Source organism: Arachis hypogaea, chromosome 9, assembly GCF_003086295.3.
Source record: "Arachis hypogaea cultivar Tifrunner chromosome 9, arahy.Tifrunner.gnm2.J5K5, whole genome shotgun sequence".
NCBI lineage: Eukaryota > Viridiplantae > Streptophyta > Magnoliopsida > Fabales > Fabaceae > Arachis > Arachis hypogaea.
In genome coordinates, this window is record NC_092044.1 from 41,206,933 (window position 1) to 41,217,330 (window position 10,398).

A 10,398-nucleotide genomic window follows, 5' to 3' on the forward strand; every position below is an offset into this window, starting at 1 on the left:
TATATATATATATATATATATATATGCAAAATAAGAAAATACAACTAAAACCCTAAAAGGCCTAAAAATGAGATGCAAAAGTGTTGGGATTAGAAATTTGTCATCCAAAAACGCTGACTGGTCGGACGACCTCCCCACACTTAAAAGTTTGCACCGTCTGGTGCACAAAATTGTGATCATCAACGATGGCACCAAAGACTTGGAGCTCTCAAACATGAATCACACTTTGTCACAACTTCGCACAACTAACCAGCAAGTGCATTGGGTCGTCCAAGTAATAAACCTTACGTGAGTAAGGGTCGATCCCACGGAGATTGTTGGTATGAAGCAAGCTATGGTCATCTTGTAAATCTCAGTTAGGCGGATTCAAATGGTTATAATGGTTTTCGAAAGTTAAGATAAATAAAGCATAAAATAAAGATAGAGATACTTATGTAAATCATTGGTAGGAATTTCAGATAAGTGTATGGAGATGCTTTGTTTCTGTTGAATCTCTGCTTTCCTACTGCCTTCATCCAATCCTTCATACTCCTTTCCATGGCAAGCTATATGTAGGGCGTCACCGTTGTCAATGGCTACTTCCCATCCTCTCAGTGAAAATGGTCCAAATGCTCTGTCACAGCATGGCTAATCATCTGTCAGTTCTCGATCATGTTGGAATAGAATCCAGTGATTTTTTTTGCGTCTGTCACTACGCCCAACACTCACGAGTTTGAAGCTCGTCACAGTCATCCCATCTTAGATCCTAGTCGAAATACCACAGACAAGGTTTAGACTTTCCGGATCTTAGGAATGGCAGCCAATAATTCTAGCTTATACCATGAAGATTCTGATCTTTCGGAATGGAGACTAAGAGATACGCGCTCGTCTAAGGTAGAACGGGAGTGGTTGTCAGGCACACATTCGTAGGTGAGAATGATGATGAGTGTCACGGATCATCACATTCATCATGTTGAAGTGCAGCGAATATCTTAGAAGAAGAATAAGTTGAATTGGATATAAGAATAATAGTAATTGCATTAATACTCGAGGAACAGCAGAGCTCCACACCTTAATCTATGGTGTGTAGAAACTCCACCGTTGAAAATACATAAGAACAAGGTCTAGGCATGGCCAAATGGCCAGCCTCCCCAAATAGCATGTGAATACGGAAAATAGGGAATTAGACCCCTAGTACAATAGTAAAAAGTTCTATTTATACTAAACTAGTTACTAGGGTTTACAGAAATAAGTCTAAGTGCAGAAATCCACTTCTGGGGCCCACTTTGGTGTGTTCTTGGGCTGAGCTTGAGCTTTACACATACAGAGGCTCCTCTTGGGGTTAAACGCCAAGTTGTAACATATTTTTGGTGTTTAACTCTGGTTTGTGACGTGTTTCTAACATTTTACTCCAGCATGCAGCATGGAACTGGCGTTGAACGCCAGTTTGCGTCGTCTAAACTCGAATAAAGTATGGACTATTATATATTTCTGAAAAGCCCTGGATGTCTACTTTCCAAAATCAATTGAGAGCGCGTCATTTGGAGTTCTGTAGCTCCAGAAAATCTATTTCGAGTCCAAGGATGTCAGAATCCAACAGCATCAGCAGTCCTTTGTCAGCCTCCTATAAGATTTTTGCTCAGGTCCCTCAATTTCAGCCAAAAAATACCTGAAATCACAGAAAAATGCACAAACTCATAGTAAAGTCCAGAAATGTTAATTTTGAATAAAAACTAATAAAAACATCCCTAAAAGTAGCTAGATCCTACTAAAAACTACCTAAAAACAATGCCAAAAAGCGTATAAATTATCCGCTCATCACAACACCAAACTTAAATTGTTACTTGTCCCCAAGCAACTGAAAATCAAATAGGATAAAAAGAAGAGAATATACTATAAATCTCAAAATATCAATGAATATTAACTCTAACTAGATGAGCGGGACTTGTAGCTTTTTGCTTCTGAACAGTTTTGGCATCTCACTTTATCCTTTGAAGTTCAGAATGATTGGCCTCCATGGGAACTCAGAGTTCAGATAGTGTTATTGATTCTCCTAGTTAAGTATGTTGATTCTTGAACACAACTACTTTTATGAGTCTTGGCCGTGGCCCTAAGCACTTTGTTTTCCAGTATTACCACCGGATACATAAATGCCACAGACACATGACTGGGTGAACCTTTTCAGATTGTGACTCAACTTTGTTAAAGTCCCCAGTTAGAGGTGTCCATAGCTCTTAAGCACACTCTTTTTGCTTTAGATCACGACTTTAACCACTTAGTCTCAAGCCTTTCTCTTGGACCTGCATGCCACAAGCACATGGTTAGGGACAGCTTGATTTAGCCGTTTAGGCCTGGATTTTATTTCCTTGGCCCCTCCTATCCATTGCTGCTCAAAGCCTTGGATCCTTTTTACCCTTGCCTTTTGGTTTTAAGGGCTATTGGCTTTTTCTGCTTGCTTTTTCTTTTTCTTTCTTTATAAAAAATTTTTTTCGCCACTTCTCTTTTTTTTTTCTTTTTTTTTTCCGTAAGCTTTGTTCTTCACTACTTTTTCTTGCTTCAAGAATCAATTTTATGATTTTTCAGATCATCAATAACATTTCTCTTTTTCATCATTCTTTCAAGAGCCAACAATTTTAACATTCATAAACAACAAGATAAAAAATATGCACTGTTCAAGCATTCATTCAGAAAACAAAAAATATTGTCACCATATCAATATAATTAAACCAATTTCAAGGATGAATTCGAAACTCATGTACTTCTTGTTTTTTTGTATTAAAAACATTTTTCATTTAATAAAGGTGAAGGATTCATGGAATTATTCATAGCCTTAAGACATAGTTACTAAATACTAATGATCATGTAGTAAAGACTCAAAACATAGACAAACATAAAGCATAAATTCGAAAAATAGAGAGAAAAGAACAAGGAAGTTAAGGAATGAGTCCACCTTAGTGAGGGTGTGGTGGACGAAATTGTGATCACTACAACTTCGCACAACTAACAAGCAAGTGTACTGGGTCGTCCAAGTAATAAACCTTACGCGAGTAAGGGTCGATCCCACAGAGATTGTTGGTATGAAGCAAGCTATGGTCACCTTGTAAATCTTAGTCAGGCAAACTCAAATGGTTATGAATGATGAATAAAACATAAAGATAAAGATAGAGATACTTATGTAATTCATTGGTGGGAATTTCAGATAAGCGTATGAAGATGCTTGTCCCTTCCGTCTCTCTGCTTTCCTACTGTCTTCATCCAATCCTTCTTACTCCTTTCCATGGCAAGCTGTATGCAAGGGTTTCACCGTTGTCAGTGGCTACCTCCCATCCTCTCAGTGGAAATGTTCAACGCACCCTGTCACGGCACGGCTATCCATCTGTCGGTTCTCAATTAGGCCGGAATAGAATCCAGTGATTCTTTTGCGTCTGTCACTAACGCCCCGCCCTCAGGAGTTTGAAGCTCGTCACAGTCATTCAATCATCAAATCCTACTTAGAATACCACAGACAAGGTTTAGACCTTCCGGATTCTCTTGAATGCCGCCATCAGTTCTAGCTTATACCACGAAGACTCTGATCTCACGGAATGGCTGGCTCGGTTGTCAGGCGAGCGCTCGGTTGTCAGGCGATCAACCATGCGTCGTGTATCAGGAATCCAAGAGATATTCACCCAATCTAAGGTAGAACGGAGGTGGTTGTCAGGCACACGTTCATAGGTGAGAATGATGATGAGTGTCACAGATCATCACATTCATCAAGTTGAAGAACAAGTGATATCTTAGAACAAGAACAAGCGGAATTGAATAGAAGAACAATAGTAATTGCATTAATACTCGAGGTACATCAGAGCTCCACACCTTAATCTATGGTGTGTAGAAACTCCACCGTTGAAAATACATAAGAACAAGGTCTAGGCATGGCCGAATGGCCAGCCTCCCAAAGTGATCAAAAGATCTAAAGATCAAAAGATTCCAAAGATCAGATGATTAAAATACAATAGTAAAATGTCCTATATATAGAGAACGAGTAGCCTAGGGTTTACAGAGATGAGTAAATGACATAAAAATCCACTTCCGGGCCCACTTGGTGTGTGCTTGGGCTGAGCATTGAAGCATTTTTGTGTAGAGACTTTTCTTGGAGTTAAACGCCAGCTTTGGTACCAGTTTGGGCGTTTAACTCCCATCCTTGTGCCAGTTCCGGCGTTTAACGCTGGAAATTCTGAGGGTGACTTTTGGGCCATCAAATCTTGGGCAAAGTATGGACTATCATATATTGCTGGAAAGCCCAGGATGTCTACTTTCCAACGCCATTGAGAGCGCGCCAATTGGGCTTCTGTAGCTCCAGAAAATCCACTTCGAGTGCAGGGAGGTCAGAATCCAACAGCATCTGCAGTCCTTTTTAGTCTCTGGATCAGATTTTTGCTCAGGTCCCTCAATTTCAGCCAGAAAATACCTGAAATCACAGAAAAACACACAAACTCATAGTAAAGTCCAGAAAAGTGAATTTTAACTAAAAACTAATAAAAATATACTAAAAACTAACTAGATCATATTAAAAACATACTAAAAACAATGCCAAAAAGCGTACAAATTATCCGCTCATCACAACACCAAACTTAAACTGTTGCTTGTCCCCAAGCAACTAAAAATCAGATAAGATAAAAAGAAGAGAATATGTAATGAATTCCAAAAACATCTATGAAGATCAGTATTAATTAGATGAGCGGGGCTTTTAGCTTTTTGGCTCTGAACAGTTTTGGCATCTCACTCTATCCTTTGAAATTCAGAATGATTGGCTTCTTTAGGAACTCAGAATCCAGATAGTGTCATTAATTCTCCTAGTTAAGTATGATGATTCTTGAACACAGCTACTTATTGAGTCTTGGCCATGGCCCAAAGCACTCTGTCTTCCAGTATTACCACCGGATACATACATGCCACAGACACATAATTGGGTGAACCTTTTCAGATTGTGACTCAGCTTTGCTAGAGTCCCCAATTAGAGGTGTCCAGGGTTCTTAAGCAAACTCTTTTTGCCTTGGATCACAACTTTATTTTTTTCTTTTTCTTTCTTTTTCTCTTTCTTTTTCTTTTTCTTTCTCTCTTTTTTTTGTATTCACTGCTTTTTCTTGCTTCAAGAATCATTTTTATGATTTTTCAGATCCTCAGTAACATGTCTCCTTTTTCATCATTCTTTCAAGAGCCAACATTCATGAACCACAAATTCAAAAGACATATGCACTGTTTAAGCATTCATTCAGAAGACAAAAGTAATGCCACCACATCAAAATAATTAAACTGTTATAAAATTCAAAATTCATGCAATTCTTCTCTTTTTCAATTTAAGAACATTTTTCATTCAAGAAAGGTGATGGATTCATAGGACATTCATAACTTTAAGGCATAGATACTAAGACACTAATGATCACAAGACACAAACATAGATAAACATAAGCACTAAAATTCGAAAAACAGAAAAATAAAGAACAAGGAAATTAAAGAACGGGTCCACCTTAGTGATGGCGGCTTGTTCTTCCTCTTGAAGATCCTATGGAGTGCTTGAGCTCCTCAATGTCTCTTCCTTGTCTTTGTTGCTCCTCTCTCATGATTCTTTGATCTTCTCTAATTTCATGGAGGAGGATGGAATGTTCTTGGTGCTCCACCCTTAGTTGTCCCATGTTGGAACTCAATTCTCCTAGGGAGGTGTTTTGTTGCTCCCAATAGTTTTGTGGAGGAAAGTGCATCCCTTGAGGAATCTCAGGGATTTGATGATGAGTGGGGTCTCTTGTGTGCTCCATCCTTTTCTTAGTGATGGGCTTGTCCTCATCAATGGGGATGTCTCCCTCTATGTCAACTCCAACTGAATAACAGAGGTGACAAATGAGATGAGGAAAGGCTAACCTTGCCAAGGTAGAGGACTTGTCCGCCACCTTATAAAGTTCTTGGGATATCACCTCATGAACTTCTATTTCTTCTCCAATCATGATGTTATGAATCATGATAGCCCGGTCTATAGTAACTTCGGACCGGTTGCTAGTGGGAATGATTGAGCGTTGGATAAACTCCAACCATCCTCTAGCCACGGGCTTGAGGTCATGCCTTCTCAATTGAACCGGTTTTCCTCTTGAATCTCTCTTCCATTGGGCGCCCTCTTCACAAATGACCGTGAGGACTTGGTCCAACCTTTGATCAAAGTTGACCCTTCTAGTGTAAGGATGTTCATCTCCTTGCATCATGGGCAAGTTGAATGCCAACCTTACATTTTCCGGACTAAAATCCAAGTATTTTCCCCGAACCATAGTAAGCCAATTCTTTGGATCCGGGTTCACACTTTGATCATGGTTCTTGGTGATCCATGCATTGGCATAGAACTCTTGAACCATTAGGATTCCGACTTGTTGAATGGGGTTGGTAAGAACTTCCCAACCTCTTCTTCGGATCTCATGTCGGATCTCCGGATATTCACTCTTTTTGAGTTTGAAAGGGACCTCGGGGATCACTTTCTTCAAGGCCACAACTTCATAGAAGTGGTCTTGATGCACCCTTGAGATGAATCTCTCCATCTCCCATGACTCGGAGGTGGAAGCTTTTGCCTTCCCTTTCCTCTTTCTAGAGGTTTCTCCTGCCTTGGATGCCATAAATGGTTATGGAAAAACAAAAAGCAATGCTTTTACCACACCAAACTTAAAAGGTTTGCTCGTCCTCGAGCAAAAGAAGAAAGAAGAGAGTAGAAGAAGAAGAAATGAAGGAGATGGAGGAGGCTTGTGGTTCGGCCAAAAAGGGGAGAAGTAGTGTGTAGGTTGTGTATGGGTGGGTTTGGGAGGGAAAGTGTTTTGAATTTGAATGGTGGGGTAGGTGGGGTTTTATGAAGGATGGATGTGAGTGGTGAAGAGAAAGATGGGATTTGATAGGTGAAGGGTTTTTGGGGAAGAGGTGTTGAGGTGATTGGTGAATGGGTGAAGAAGAGAGAGAGTGGTGGGGTAGGTGGGGATCCTGTGGGGTCCACAGATCCTGAGGTGTCAAGGAAAAGTCATCCCTGCACCAAGTGGCGAGCAAAATTGCTCTTTGTGCCAAATCTGGCGTTAAACGTCGGGCTGGTGCCCATTTCTGGCGTTTAACGCCAAGTTCTTGCCCTTCTCTGGCATTTAACGCCAGTCTGGTGCCCCTTTCTGGCGTTAAACACCCAAAATGGTGCCAGACTGGCGTTAAACGCCCATCTGCTAGCCTCACTGGCGTTTAAACGCCAGCAGGTTCTTCCTCCAGGGTGTGCTGTTTTTCTTTCTGTTTTTCATTCTGTTTTTGCTTTTTCCATTGATTTTGTGACTTCTCATGATCATCAACCTACAGAAAACATAAAATAACAAAAGAAAATAAATAAAATATAACATTGGGTTGCCTCCCAACAAGCACTTCTTTAATGTCAGTAGCTTGACAGAGGGCTCTCATGGAGCCTCACAGATGCTCAGAGTAATGTTGGAACCTCCCAACACCAAACTTAGAGTTTGAATGTGGGGGTTCAACACCAAACTTAGAAGTTGGTTGTGGCCTCCCAACACCAAACTTAGAGTTTGACTGTGGGGGCTCTGTTTGGCTCTATTTTGAGAGAAGCTCTTCATGCTTCCTCTCCATGGTGACAGGGGGATATCCTTGAGCCTTAAACACCAAGGATTCTTCATTCACTTGAATGATCAATTCTCCTCTATCAACATCAATCACAGCCTTTGCTGTGGCTAGGAAGGGTCTGCCAAGGATGATGGATTCATCCATGCACTTTTCAGTCTCTAGGACTATGAAATCAGCAGGGATGTAATGGTCTTCAACTTTTACCAGAACATCCTCTACAAGTCCATGAGCTTGTTTTCTTGAGTTATCTGTCATCTCTAGTGAGATTTCTGCAGCTTGCACCTCAAAGATCCCTAGCTTCTCCATTACAGAGAGAGGCATGAGGTTTACACTTGACTTTAAGTCACACAAGGCCTTCTTGAAGGTCATGGTGCCTATGGTACAAGGTATTGAAAACTTCCCGGGATCCTGTCTCTTTTGAGGTAATTTCTGCCTAGGCAAGTCATCCAGTTCTTTGGTGAGCAAAGGGGGTTCATCCTCCCAAGTCTCATTTCCAAATAACTTGTCATTTAGTTTCATGATTGCTCCAAGGTATTTAGCAACTTGCTCTTCAGTGACATACTCATCCTCTTCAGAGGAAGAATACTCATCAGAGCTCATGAATGGCAGAAGTAAATTCAATGGAATCTCTATGGTCTCATTTTGAGCCTCAAATTCCCATGGTTCCTCATTGGGGAACTCATTGGAGGCCAGTGGACGTCCATTGAGGTCTTCCTCAGTGGCGTTCACTGCCTCTTCATCCTCTCCAAATTCGGCCATGTTGATGGCTTTGCACTCTCCTTTTGGATTTTCTTCTGTATTGCTTGGAAGAGTACTAGGAGGGAGTTCAGTAATTTTCTTGCTCAGCTGACCCACTTGTCCCTCCAAGTTTCTAATGGAGGACCTTGTTTTAGTCATGAAACTTTGAGTGGTTTTGATTAGATCAGAGACCATGGTTGCTAAGTCAGAGTTGTTCTGCTTAGAACTCTCTGTCTGTTGCTGAGAAGATGATGGAAAAGGCTTGCTATTGCTAAACCTGTTTCTTCCACCATTATTGTTGTTGAAACCTTGTTGAGGTCTCTGTTGATCCTTCCATGAGAGATTTGGATGATTTCTCCATGAAGGATTATAGGTGTTTCCATAGGGTTCTCCCATGTAATTCACCTCTTCCATTGAAGGGTTCTCAGGATCATAAGCTTCTTCTTCAGATGAAGCCTCCTTAGCACTGCTTGGTGCATTTTGCATTCCAGACAGACTTTGAGAAATCATATTGACTTGTTGAGTCAATATTTTGTTCTGAGCCAATATGGCCTTCAGAGTGTCAATCTCAAGAACTCCTTTCTTCTGATTAGTCCCATTGTTCACAGGATTCCTTTTAGAAGTGTACATGAATTGGTTATTTGCAACCATTTCAATTAGTTCTTGAGCTTCTGTAGGCGTCTTCTTCAGATGAAGAGATCCTCCAGCAGAGCTATCCAAAGACATCTTGGACAGTTCAGACAGACCATCATAGAAAATACCTATGATGCTCCATTCAGAAAGCATATCAGAAGGACACTTTCTGATTAATTGTTTGTATCTTTCCCAAGCTTCATAGAGGGATTCTCCTTCCTTCTGTCTGAAGGTTTGGACTTCCACTCTAAGCTTACTCAATTTTTGAGGTGGAAAGAACTTTGCCAAGAAGGCATTGACTAGCTTTTCCCAAGAGTTCAGGCTTTCTTTAGGTTGTGAGTCCAACCATGTCCTAGCTCTGTCTCTTACAGCAAAAGGGAATAGCATAAGTCTGTAGACCTCAGGGTCAACCCCATTAGTCTTGACAGTGTCACAGATCTGCAAGAATTCAGCTAAAAACTGATGAGGATCTTCCAATGGAAGTCCATGGAACTTGCAATTCTGTTGCATCAGAGAAACTAATTGAGGCTTAAGCTCAAAGTTGTTTGCTCCAATGGCAGGGATAGAAATGCTTCTCCCATAGAAGTCGGGAGTAGGTGCAGTAAAGTCACCCAGCACCCTCCTTGCATTGTTGGCATTGATGTTGTTTTCGGCTGCCATGGGTTCTTCTTCTTTGAAGATTTCTGTTAGGTCCTCTACAGAGAATTGTGCCTTGGCTTCTCTTAGCTTTCGCTTCAAGGTCCTTTCAGGTTCAGGATCAGCCTCAACAAGAATGCTTTTGTCTTTGCTCCTGCTCATATGAAAGAGAAGAGAACAAGGAAATATGGAATCTTCTATGTCACAATATAGAGATTCCTTAATGTGTCAGAGGAAAAGAAAAATAGAAGGAAGAGGTAGAAGAAGAATGTGAGAAGAGGGGAAGAATTTTCGAAAATTAAGTAAGATATTTTAAAAACATTTTGAAAAACTTTAATTGATTTTCGAAAACTAAGAGTGAAAAGAAATTAAGTGATTTTTGAAAAAGATTTTGAAATTAGAAATTAAAAAGATTTGATTGAAAACTATTTTGAAAAAGATGTGATTAAGAAGATATGATTGGTTTTAAAAAGATGTGATTGAGAAGATATGATTTGAAAAACATTTTAAAAAGATTTGATTTTAAAAATTAATGACTTGGCTAACAAGAAAAGATATGATTCAAACATTAAACCTTTCTCAACAGAAAAGGCAGCATACTTGAAATGTTGAATCAAATCATTAATTGAGAGCAAGTATTTTTGAAAATAGAAAGAAATTGATTTTGAAAAAGATTTGATTGAAAAAAATTTGATTTGAAAAAGATTTGATTTTGAAAAGATTTTGAAAACTGAAAAAATTGATTTGAAAACAAAATCTTCCCTCTTGTGCCATCCTGGCGTTAAACGCCCA

The 10,398-nt window shown here is 39.9% G+C and overlaps 1 non-coding gene across 1 annotated transcript; it reads left to right on the forward strand.

Annotated features, from left to right (window-relative positions):
- The first annotated feature begins 9,117 nt into the window (after window positions 1–9,117).
- LOC112713961 (small nucleolar RNA R71) lies at window positions 9,118–9,225 on the forward strand. Its single transcript, XR_003158921.1, has one exon. It is a non-coding gene; the product is annotated as a small nucleolar RNA R71 (small nucleolar RNA).
- The last annotated feature ends 1,173 nt before the right edge of the window (window positions 9,226–10,398 follow it).